Genomic DNA, 13,543 nt, shown 5'->3' with positions numbered 1-13,543 from the left:
TTTATTTTGCTCATCTTTTAAAATAATTTGCTTATAGTAGGGTTGGTCTTGGGCATAAGCGGGCTAGGCTCGTACCTAGGGCCCACTCATTTCAACAACCCAAATAAAAAATTATCTTTTTAAAAAATATACACATTTTTTTTTATAATTTTTAAAAATACTATTTATCTTTACAATAATTTTTAAATTATTTACCTTTATATTAATATAAATTATTTAGAAAAATAAGTAGAATGCAACTTCAAAGCGATATTTGCAACGATTTTTATAGTTTAGGGAAAAATTTTACAATAGAGAGAACTTTAGAGGGTAAAACGCTACAAGAATCATAAGGATAAATCCTATTTATTCTAATTGTTAATATGTCTATATATACAGTAGAACTTCTATTCAAGAATATACTTGAGACTAATAGCAAAATATATTCTAATTGAGAGGTTATAACTAAATAGAGTTATACTAAAAAAAATTAAATACCAAAAAATATCAATGTAGCAATAATAACAATAAATAATCATTAATACTATATCATAATAGAATTATTTTAAAGTAAATATAATATTTATACATGTATTACAATTTGAAATAAAATTATTAATTTTACGTAAATAAATTTACAAAATATATGTATATATTTTATTAAGATGTAGTTATTTTTATATAAAGATATATTTTGTTGATACGAGACTTAAAAAATATATAAATAATTACAATTTAGAGGTTATTATTCTTATTTATAATTGGCTTAAATTGAGATTTGATTTTTTTAATATTAAATTTGAGGTTATTCTTGAATAGAATACTCTTAAATAAATGTTCTACGTACTGTACACGTACAAGCAAGGAAATAAAATTAGTTTCCAATATAACTTATTAATTTAGATGAATGAACTTTTTATAGTGTATAAGGCTCTACCATTATGTTCTATTACACAGGATGTTTTGTGATTATTATATATGATAATTGATATTGTATTATAATTATAGGAAAATTATGTAGCATTGATTATTTTTAATCAAAACCTTTAGGTTCTAATTGTACTTATGGAAAGTTTTTCAAAAATTTACTTTTATGAAAACAATCTAAATATCTTTTAGGAAAAGAAAATTTAAATAATAATATGTACATACATAGTTTTTTTTTTTGTTGTAACACAAGAAATATATATAGTTTTTAATATAATAAATTTATTATTTATGAGACATTTTAAAAAGGTTTTCAAAACAAAATTATGAGGGCTTAGACTTAAAGTGGACAAAATTATACTAATATTGGAATCAAGTTGAGGTGGCGGCTCGACAATGTGGAGAAATAGGGCCCAACAAGTGGTATCAAAGCCAAAAATTTGGGAGAGAATAGTGTGCTGTTGCATGTGAAATGTGTGGAAGAAGCCCTCAATATGATGACCTCACGATTGAAGATATATATAGTGCCTTGTGTCGAAAGTATACTTAATATTGTGGTAGTCAGGTGGCGTGTCCCATAGTGATTACGACGGTACAAGATGGAGACCTGTGTTTGGTACCTAGTGTTAAAAGTATTCTTGGCAATGTTGAAGGTCAGACGACGTGTTTCGTGAGGCAATAGCGGTAGTGCAAGATGATTTCACTGGAGGGGAGGGCACGAGTATGTAGTCCTTGGTTTGAGGGGAGGATTGTTAGGGTATTAACCCAAGTCCCACATCGAAAGATGATGCAAGAGTTGTCTAGAATATAAGTATTCCACTCACTCTATTAGTATGAGGCCTTTTGGAAGGTGTCCAAAAATAAAACTATAAATGAAGGTTTAAGCTTATTAGAACGGATAATTTCATACTAATATGAGACTTAAAGTGAGGTGGCGACCCAACAAGGTATAAGAACGGGACCCAACATGTGAGAGTAAGGAAGAAACAAATGGTGTATTGAGATTTGGGTTGAGTGATTAAGATAGTGACGGTGTAAGTTTGAGTTATAAGTGAAATATATTTGTCTATGTGGGTTTGGTAATTTTATCAAACCGATTAATTTTCTTTTTTGCTTGAAGTTTATTATTTTTTCCAATACATACGACTAAACCCATTCATTAATTACTCGAAATACGAATATAAAAATTTAATATTTCATCTTATATATATATAACTGGACTCTATAGGATTACTACAACTCTAAAGAGTAATTAAAAAAAATTATATATAGAGTATGTATATATAACAATGTCATATATATTATAAATTGCTCAATTTGATATAAAGTATTATATAATATAAAAAAAATTATCACGAAACATCTGAAACATTAGAGTTGTACATATTAATATTATCACTAGTAATTAATAGGCTAATTAGTAATTTTTCCCCCCGAACTTTGACATGTACCAAATCATGCCCTCTAAATTTTTTTGGCCGTTAAAAATTCCCCCTGAACTATTGAGATTGTTAGATTTAATAACTTTTGTCTAATTTTAGTAAAATTTTTTTAACATGGATGAAAGTAAAGGGTGCATGATTTAGTACATATCAAAAATTGAGGGGCATGATTTGGTAGATATCAAAGTCTAGGGAGCATGGTTTAGTACATAAACAATTACTGAAATAGTAAAATTGAATGAAATTAGACAAAAGTCCTTAAATTTAACAATCTCAATAGTTCGGGAGGAAAAATTACTAATTAGCCTAATTAATATAGCTAGTGTTAGATTTATTTTTATGTATTTTTAGAGTCCACTTTAGTATGTGTTTTAGCAATTTTTATTTATTTTTGTTCAGGTTTACGCTTGTTTTTTTTTATTATTTATTTGTTTCAGGTTTTAATAATTAATTATATCATGTGGGTTAAAATAAGAGAAAAAATGCTAATAATATGAATTTTATGAATTTAGCGTGAATTTTGGAGTTATAAGATACAATGGGTGAAAAATTCTAAATTTTAGATGCTCAACACGCTCCGTTTGTGATTAAAAATAAAGTCTTAAGCATCAATCTAATTTTTAACTATGATCCATTTACTTCTAGGAAAAACTTTCTCAATGAAAGTTCTAAATCTCTCTTTTAATGTTTTTAAACATCTTGAATCGTCTAACTCTGAGCTTTATCAATAGAGTTATGGTCAAAATACTGTTAGTCATCATAGTAGGAAATCAAAAAACGAGAGAGCCGAAGCTCTTAGAAAACGGAAAACTTCTAATTTTTTTTTTTTATAAAACGAGTTGGAGCTAGGTTTCCTATATCATTCGAACTTGGAGACTAATTTTGGGCATTGAAGGATTTTGAGAAACCTTCCTAATTTTTTATTTAAAAGGGATCAGAGCTTAAATCTAATACCGTTCAAAAATTTAGCAAATTCTAAGCATAGATGAAGGCTAGGAGCAGAAGGCACCACTGGAAGACTTGTTCTATCTTTTCATCTCTATCTTTTATGTTTTTTTAATAGGATTTCTATTTTCTTAGAATGACTTTTAGTAGCTAATTTTCTTTTAATGATTATTATGTGAACCACTTGAATTTATTTTATGGATTAATGCGAATGTTCAATTTCTTCTTCTTCTCTTTATTCAATTCCACACAATCTGTTTTAATTTACATTTATTTACTGATCATCTATAATTGTCATCTATGAATTCGAATCAAAATTCTGGAATGTGAGATTTGAATATTTTTTGATTGTTATGGATGCAAATTGATTTAGGACGAAAGTATTTAGGTTGTTTGTATGATTTTATTAGTTATTATGCTTAATGATATCTTTGTAATTAAACTTATCGTAGTATTATAGAGAGTTTTCATATAGATTGGGTTTGTAAGTCTTAACCAGATTATAAACTTCTTAACTCAACTTATCAATTGAAAAGGAAGATAAAAAATTGGGTTATTACATTATTAGGAAGTAAAATAAAAGATATAGTTGATGATTATAGTAATTCTTATTTTTATTATTGTTATTTCTTTAAATTTTAATCATTGTCTTGATTTCCTTACTTTTTCTCCAATAATTTTTATTCATCAAATAAAACTAAAGAATTAATTGATTGACAATTGATATTCAATTATTGTGGGAACGATACTTTATTTATTATTATATTCCTTGTTTTTGATTATGTATACTTATTTACCGAATAAGATTTTGGCATCGTTGCCATGGATTGAAAATTATCAGTATCAGTTAAATTAATTTTATTTCTAATTTGATTATTTTTTTTATTTTGCTAATATTTTTATTGTATGGCTTTGTCTTGCAATGTACATAAGAAAATATGTTACATCAAGATTACCTTGTGAATTTTTTCCAACAACACAATGAACCATTATGTTTTGCTTGGGAGAGATTTAAGGAGCTCGGAAAGAGATGTTATCCCAATTTCTCAAGTGGGTATTTTACTTAGTTCTTTTATAATGGACTTGTTGATGAAACAAAAAGCTGGACGGATTATGGATCAGATGTAACTAGAGCCTTTATTAAGGAGAAGCCATGATGATAAAACAAATCTGTTGAATGACATGACATATTTTGATTACGAATGGCACTAGGATTCATCACTCAGGGTTGGAGTCACGGATACCCTCCTTATTGCCCAAATTCACCCCAACCAATTAAGGAAGAAGAGTATAAGCCATCGCTTGTAGAAGAAAGTAACCACTTGGAGAACATAGTAAGATCTCCATGTGATAATCTAATGGTGCATGATTTGGTGTATAATAATGACAATAACTCAAATAACGAATGTTATGAGAGTTGTTTGAACAATGAAGAAGTATCATTAGTTGAAAACGTAGAAGAGATTGAGCCTAAAATTGAACCAAGAGAATTCTTTGAATTGGCTAGAAATTTAGGTACATTGGATGCTTCCTCAACAAATGATGATCTCAATTTAGTGAATGAAGAAGCATCCATCCTCAATGATGAAGCTATTGAAGACTAACTCACAATAAATGTTGTGGATATGGTCATGTGGAAAATGAACAACCAATTGAGAGGCTATTTGAGAAAAGTGAGAAAGGTGTCATTGATGGCTGAAGAATTACTTGTAGTTCCTGATATATATTCAATAGAATCAAATAATTAGGTAGAGGAGCCCATGCTAATCAATATATTATTACTGTGGAGGGCTGGTCTCTATTTCTTCGAACCTTTGCTGGACTCATCTACTTAAACTCATGTTGCATCTGCAGACCAGCTTGTTGCATCTTCAAGATGTCAACTTAAGTCTAAGACTCAACTCGACAGTTGGCAATAGAATCTGTTAATTCTGCTACAACTGACTACAACTCATCTACTCTCTTTCTCACCCTATATATATTAAGACTCTAAACCCGATCAACTTTGAGTTAAGACATTAATTGTACAGCGAGATTTTTAGAGAGAAGTTTAGAGAGAGAACTTGTAGAGATGAGAGAAATAAATCTGTAATGGGAGCTTGAGTGAAGAAGATCATTTATGATCTGAGTGTGTAACACTATTTATATAGTGAATTCAACTCAAGGCACTGCCTTAGCCTTGGAGTAGGACCAGTCACATTGACTCGAATCTGAACCAATTAAAACTAGTTGTGTTTTTATCTTTCTTGCATTTATTCATTTTGATCACCAAGTGTTGCATTGTAATCTGTTTTCTAGTTTGTGTTTTTAGATTAAGTTGTTATTGGTTTAGTGTGTATTGCAGGTCGTGAATTCTAAACGAGCATTGTTATTAGATATTGGTGGTGTCTAGTATTTTTAGACATGTCGCTTTGAGATTGATTAGTGATACTCTCTAAAAATTATTATATTAAACTATATGAGACTCAATACTAAGTTAGACTAATAGCAATATTAACACATAAAAATAAGTACTAAATACCACTAATACTTATTAACATTTCTCATTCTAACCATTACTAAAGACTAGATCACCATTAATTATTAACACTAAGCAAGTTTAATATTGACTACTGACCAAGCAGGTTTTTCTTTAATTAAAACCACGCACTTTGGAAATTCCAAACTATACATATGGATCATAATAATTACCTATATCTATTGTATCACATCTAATTATTTAAGGTTTATTAAAATCCAATCTAATTATATATTGGATGTTAAATTTTCTTATCTGATTCAATCTAATTAATTTCCGTCATCCAACATCTATCAGTTTTATTTATTGGATGTATTTTATTTTTATCTATTTGTTTAATTTAGGTTTATCTAATATTTTAGACCTAATTTTTTTTTTGATCTGATCGGATCCATTTAATATTTTAGATCTAGTATGTATTGGAGTGGATTGGATCCATCCAATTCGAAAAATATAAAGTAAAATTTCAACGTTAATTTTCATATATACATATACATTTTACATATATAACAATATAAAATCTAATTATTCATCCAAACTAAATAAAAATACTAATTCGTTCGATTGGATGTTGGATGTAGGAGTGCACATCAAATGGGTTTTGACGAGTTTCGAGTTTTCGAGTTCATATGTGTAGAATACCAAACTTGCGTCTGTTTGTGTATGACCGCATTTTGGGTGCAGGTGGGTTGAGCGACAGTTGGATCGAGTCTGAGTGGGTTTTGACTAGGTTTGGGTTGGGTTGGCCTGTTTTTTTTTTTTTTTTTAATGAAAAATATCATTTTTTTTATACATTTTTTTATTTAAATAAATGAAAAGAAAGAAAATAAAAGAAGAAGAAAATAAAAATAATATATCATTATTTAGAATTAAGTATTTTTTAACTGAATAGAAAATGTATAAAAAATAAAAAATAATAGACTGTTAGGTTTCATACAGGTTCTGGTGTAACCCAATTTTTTCGGGTGTTAAATCAATAAAATTCAAAACCCGGCCTATAATTTTTTAAACCCGCTTTTTTTTGGGGGGTTTTGGGTTTCAGGTCGGGTGGGTTCTGTGACAATCAGTAGTCCCGTGATCCGTAAAGGGAAATACCAAGTAACCTATACAATCCCACATCGCTTGGGGAAGGTCAAGTGGGAAGATTCTGAATCTGTGTGGGTATGGGACTACACAGTTGAAGAGAGTTTAAATGGATTGATTGGTGCTACCTATATCAACAAGGTGCATCTTGTTTTTCGGTAGCCCATCTCGAAAGAACTCCACAGTTAAGCGTGCTTGGCCTGGGGCAATTTTAGGATGGGTGACCTCCTAGAAAGTTTTCCCAGGAAGTGTGCGAGTGAGAACAAAGCACGCTGGAAACACTCGTGTTGGTCTGTAAGGTCAGTTGTCAGTCCATGAAGCAGCCAGAGTGATGTACTCGTGTATAAGAGCCATTATTCCGTGGGTGTAAGAATCCAATAGAAGCTTAAAGCGGGGACGTTACAGGTTTGCTCGATGGATGGGTTTTCAGGTGTAAATATGATGCTTTAGTTGAATATATTAGATTATTTGGACACCACATCTAACTTCCGAATTCAATTGAGTATTTAAAAATAATATTCATTCTAATCCAATCACAATTAAATATCCATATTTAATGGTTACTTGTAATTGGATCAGGCAATTGCCATTAAATTTCATTCCACACTTGTCACAATCATTAATTAAATAAAGTTTATATATGTATTGTTTTGTTTTCTTCTTCTTGTTTTTTAGTATAAGAAATAGTTACGCCGGCGGCATCTATAGCTACCTATTTTTTTTAACAATGTTAATTATTATACTTTATTTAATATTTAATGTATATAGTTTGTCTAAGTTAGACCGTAACCATATATTAATGAATTAATTAACACATTTCTGACAGCAGCAATTCGGTCATAGTTGACTTCACAATATGATCATAATAATTGAAAAAGAAATAAATATATGTAAAATTTCACACAAAATAGCAATCTAAGCTAGCCTATTTTAATATTATTTGATATAATATATATCATGTACCATTGTGATATTTATATACATGTATGGTTTCTGCTAAATTATTAATTAATTAGTTTTGCATTTTATTGATACACGTGGTATTAATTACTAATGGTCAATCGAAACACAGACATAATAATGTTCTAAAAAAATTTATTTCCATTGCAATGAGATGTTTGTAAAAAAAAACATATGAAAAAGAGTAGGGAAAAAGGTAAAAGGAATTATGTGATGATAATTAGTGGGAAAAAGAAAAAGTAACAAAATGAGTCTATTTATATATTATTGAACTGTTGTTCCATTTAAAAAAAAAAAAGACGAGTATTTAATATTTATAATATAAATTGTAAAATGGTAAAGTAAATTAAAAAGTAAGAAAGGAAACAAGAAAAAAAAAAAAGGAAAAGTGGGCATCCAGAAAAGGAAAGGAATATTTTGAGAGACATTAAAAAAAGGGACAAAGAGAAGAAGCTAAGGCTATGGGGACCAGACCAGACCAGATCCAGTTCATCCTCCATTCCATCTCAACAATTTATTATAGCATATATTTTATAGATGTGATTTTTTTTTTCTACTAGGAAGAAATTATAAACTATTTTTTATATAATTATGTATGTTATAGTTATAATTTTATAGTCTATTGATATCGATAATTTTCAAAATAAAAAATTGAAATCCTACTTTTTTTTTATATGCGTACAATTGATTGTATTTTTAACTTTTATTTAAAAATATTAGAATTTTTTGAAAACTAAATATAAAAATTTGCTATAACTATAATATATAAGCCATCCACTTTTTCACCACAAAAATAATACTTAATTAGGCACATTAAATTATTACCAATGTTAATATTACTCTAATAAAACATTGGACGTCCCTTAAATAATTAGCAACTTTATAATTTGAACTATGATCATTATTCTATTTTGCCTCTCAAATTTTCACCACTATCAAATTATACCATTTTATTTAATATAATTAAGTTAATCAATGTGACAGTGATAAAAATTTGGAGAAAGTGATTATAATTCGTTCACAAAATTACTAATTATAAAACAAAAGTCTAATAAAATCGAATAAATTCGAAAGTACGATCGTTTTATTATTATTGTTAATGAAAATGTTCATAGTAAAATATTTATTTCCTGAGAATAAAATAGAATAATGAGAAAAAAGAGATAGTGGAGGGTGAGAAATCCTGTTATTTTGTGTGTCATTTTTAGTAAAAGTTGATATATTTTGTTTGATTTTTATTTTTTATTTTTCATTATTATTGTAATAAAAGTGAGTAGTATTGGGCAAAAGAGACAGTTACAAATTGGCGTTGACACTTCCTCGTACATCTAATCTATCACCTCCGTACTTACTCACTCTTTTCACTTTTTTTTTTTTTTTAAAAAAAATATATATATTTTTTATATCAATTACAGAATTTGCCATCTTTATTTATATACTAGGTGAATGTACGTGCCGAGCCACGTATTGCTAGTTTCATTTAAGATTTTGGTCTTTTTAAGATTTTGAATGTATTTTATTTTTAAAGATTACAAATTTTTTGTTTGAAAAAATTAAATATTAATTTATATTTGAAATATTATTTAATAGCGTATTGAAAATAATATTAGTGTAATTATAAAATTGTAAATAAATTTATTATTGGAGTAGTAGATTATTCTATTTAGTTCTTTTTTTAACATAGCATTGTAATGTAAGTTTATATCTATAAATATTCTGTAAAGTGCTAATATTATATGAACATCTCCATTTATAAAGCTAAAAAGTGGGTTAATGACAGAAGTGGTATATCTGCAATCACACAAAGATAGAAGTGGTATTTCTGCTTCCTATGCTTATCTAGAGAAAACATTAGATAAGTGAGGTTAACTTTAATATATAAAGATTTTTCTTTTTTAAAAAATAAATAAAAAAAATTATTAATATTATATGTGGCTAAGATGATTTTTTTAATTTAAAAAGAGATTATTAATATTTAAAAGATTGTTTAATTTTTTGGGTTTAATTATTGGGTTTATTTGTTAACGGGAGATCAAACTAATCGTTAAATTTAACAGAATATTCTTTTATTTTGAAGTATATTCTGTTAAACCAAGAAATACCGTTAGATAGGCACTTTTAATATATAAAGATACATATGAATATGAATCTATTTAGGAAATTTAATTTTTTATGCATCTTTTAAAACATAATTGGTTAGATCTTTTAAAGCATAATTGGTTAGGTATACAAAAATTTAGAGTAATTGTTAAAATAGGACTATTTTACTTAAACCCCAAAAAATACTTCTTTCATAATCACCTCCTCTTTTCTCTCTCCTTCCCTCTAACCTCTCTCTGCCCGTGCATACCCCATCACAGGAACACACCGACCCACAACGCCCACCCCACAGCACCATTCCGACCGACCCCTACCCACCATTCCGACCGACCGATTACCGCACGGAGTCAACTGAGTATTCCGACAGACTACCACACGGAGGAGAACCCCAAACCCGAAATTTGTTGTACCGAGTCCGATTGGTCCGATTGGGGCCCGATGGGGGTACAACAAATTTTGAGTTTGTGGGAGATTAATTGAAGATTAATTGTGTGTATTAATTTAAAAATTATTTATTAATTTATGAAGATTATTATACATGACTACTAATGAATTTGATCAGGTTAGAAAATGAACTTACATGTGTCAATCCTAGTCAGTTTTTTTTCTCTTCTTATAGTATACTATTGCAATGGCATAATTACTAAATTATTTGTAATAATTATTTTTTTTTATTTTCCGTTATAGTGTCAGAGGGATATTCCCTTTTATAACAAACTACGCTGAGCTGTATTATTCTAAAAAGGTATGCACCAATATCCCTTTTGTAATATATAAAGGCAAGACATCGCACCAGAGCTAAATGAGCTTTTCCTAAAAAATCTACTCCTTGCATTTTTTAAGCTGGTATCAGAGTGACCCTTGGAGCCATGGCTACAAGAGAACAAACTCCATTGTAGGGAGATATATTAGCTCAAGTTCAGACAGGAAGCAATGTGGTTAATCGATCGTTTGGAAATCACAGTGGTGCCTCTGGTTCAAACATTGTTGTCCCATAGTTTGGGAGCACTCTCAATCAATCTTTTACTTTCAAATTGGATAGGAACAACTTCACAGTGTGGAAACAAATGGTCACTACCATCATTAGGGACCAAAACCTAGATGACTACCTAACAGGGGCAAGAACTAAACCCCAAGAGTTCATTTCTCCTATCAATGAAGAAGGACAACCTAGTTTTGGTAGTGAAGTTAATCCAGAATATAAACAATGGATTGTTCATGACCAACTTCTTATGGGGTGGTTGACAGAGACCGTAGCAACTGAAGTTGTTGGTTGCTCGAGCTCAGCAGAGTTGTGGAGAGCTCTGGAAGCTTGTATGGTGCTCATTCAAAGGCCAAAATAAATGAGTATAGAAAAAAAATTCAGACAGTCAAAAAGGGAGCCATGAACATGCAGACTACCTCAGACAGAAAAGGCAATGGGCTGATGTCTTAGCCCTTGCAGGTGCCCCTTATTCAGAGGCTCAACTTGTCTCTAATGTCCTATATGGTCTAGATCTGGATTACTTGCCTATTGTTATGCAGGTTGAGGTAAGACAGTCAACCTCTTGGCAAGAATTGCAGGATATTTTACTGAGTTTTGACAGCAAAGTGGAGAGGTTAACTGCCTTCTCTAATAATGGTAACTCCCTCAACAATTCATCTACACCAACAACTAATCTGGCAAACAAAAACAACAACCACAATAGCAGTAGAGGCAAACCAAACAATAGAGGCAGAGGAGGCAGATCCAATGACCCCAAACCTACATGCCAAGTTTGTGGAAGGTATGGGGCATTCAGCTGCTCAATGTTATAATCGATATGATGAGTCCTACATGGGATCAACTCCTACTAGAAACACCTCAGATGTGAAAAATCTGGTCAGATAGTTGCTGCTTTCATTGCTACTCTAGATATGGCGGAAGATGAGGCTTGGTATGCTGACAGTGGTGCCAACAACCACATTACATCAGATATTGGCAACTTGAATCTAAAGATGAAATAGTGGTAAGAAAACTATTACAGTTGGAAATGGTAATAAGTTACCTATTCAACATGTTAGTATAGGTGTTCTTCCTACCACTAACTCATATCCTTTAATTTTGAAAAAAGTTTTATATGTTCCCAAGATTACTCAAAATTTAATTAGCATTTCTAAACTAACTAATGATAATTATAATGTCACTGTTGAGTTCTCATATAATAATTGTTGTGTGAAAGACAAAATAAAAAGGAGGAAGGTGCTTCAAGGGAGGCTTAAAGAAGGTCTATAAACTCAACAAGTGCCAAATCCTCCTCTCCAAATAGCATTAGTTCCTTTTTATATTTATCTAAATTTTATCTAGTGTTTGTTGTGTCTTCAATTCCTAGCTTTAGGTTGTCTTTGTCTGTTGTCAAAAAATTTTCAAATGTTGTGTCAATCAATGATAAATAACATAATTTCTATGAGGCATGTCAGTTTGGTAAATCACACTCTCTTCTGTTTAGAATCAATCAAAACAAAGCTAAATTTCCTCTTGATCTTGTGCAAACTAATATTTGGGGGCCAGTTCCCATTATGTCCAATACAAACTTTAGATTCTATATACACTTTGTAGATGACCATACTAGATATACATGGATTTATTTTCTAAAAGTGAAATCAGATCCACTTAAGGCATTTACTCAGTTTAAGGCCTTAGTCAAGAATCAATTTGGCAGAAGAATTAAAAAGCTCCAAACATATGGAAGGGGCGAGTACAAAGCCTTTGTTGACTTTGTAACTCAACATGGTACATGTTTCCAACATCCTTGTCCTCACACTTTAGCTCAAAATGGAAGAGTTGAGAGAAAACATATGCATATTGTTGAGATGGGCCTTACTCTTCTTGCTTAAGCTAGCATGCCTTCAAAATATTGGTGGGATGCTTTCCAAACATCTGTATACCTCATCAACAGACTCCTCACTACTGTGAGCAATATGTCACCCTTTAAATTTCATTCTAGAAAACCAGATTATAAATTTTTAAAAACTTTTGATGTTGATTGTTATCCATGTTTGTGCCCCTATCAAACACATAAATTCTAATATCACTCAACCAAGTGTGTTAACCTAGGGTATAGTGATAGCCATAAGGGTTACAAATGCTTAAATAGCATAGGGAGAGTCTACATATCTGGGAATGTGATATTCAATGAACTCGATTTTCCATTCAAATATGGTTTTTTAACACAAGCAAATCTGAAGAAAGTGTTCAAGTTTAGGTCCCTTCTTGGTCTGCATTTATTAATGTTCCAAAAGAAAAGCCTCCTAACTAACCACAAGAGAATCCTCATCCTGAAGGTGATATAGATCATCATTCAACCACTCCTGAAGCATTGTCTCAATTAGGTAACTCACACAACACCCAAAAAATTGTGTTCAATATTTCGATGTTGTTGCTGAATTCAACAATGAGATTCCTGCTGTAAGTGAAAATGAATAGAACGCTGAAAGTGAAACTGTGCGAAAAATGGAAGCACAACAATTTCCTCACATCCCAAGGTCACACGTGCTAAGGCTGGAATCTTCAAGCCTAAAGTTTACATTGGTCAATCAAAGTGGGAAGTAAGACAAGGAGAACCAAGCT

The sequence above is a fragment of the Cannabis sativa genome, chromosome 4 (genome assembly GCF_029168945.1).
Source record: "Cannabis sativa cultivar Pink pepper isolate KNU-18-1 chromosome 4, ASM2916894v1, whole genome shotgun sequence".
Lineage (NCBI taxonomy): Eukaryota > Viridiplantae > Streptophyta > Magnoliopsida > Rosales > Cannabaceae > Cannabis > Cannabis sativa.
Note: the sequence above shows the minus strand (reverse complement) of the source record.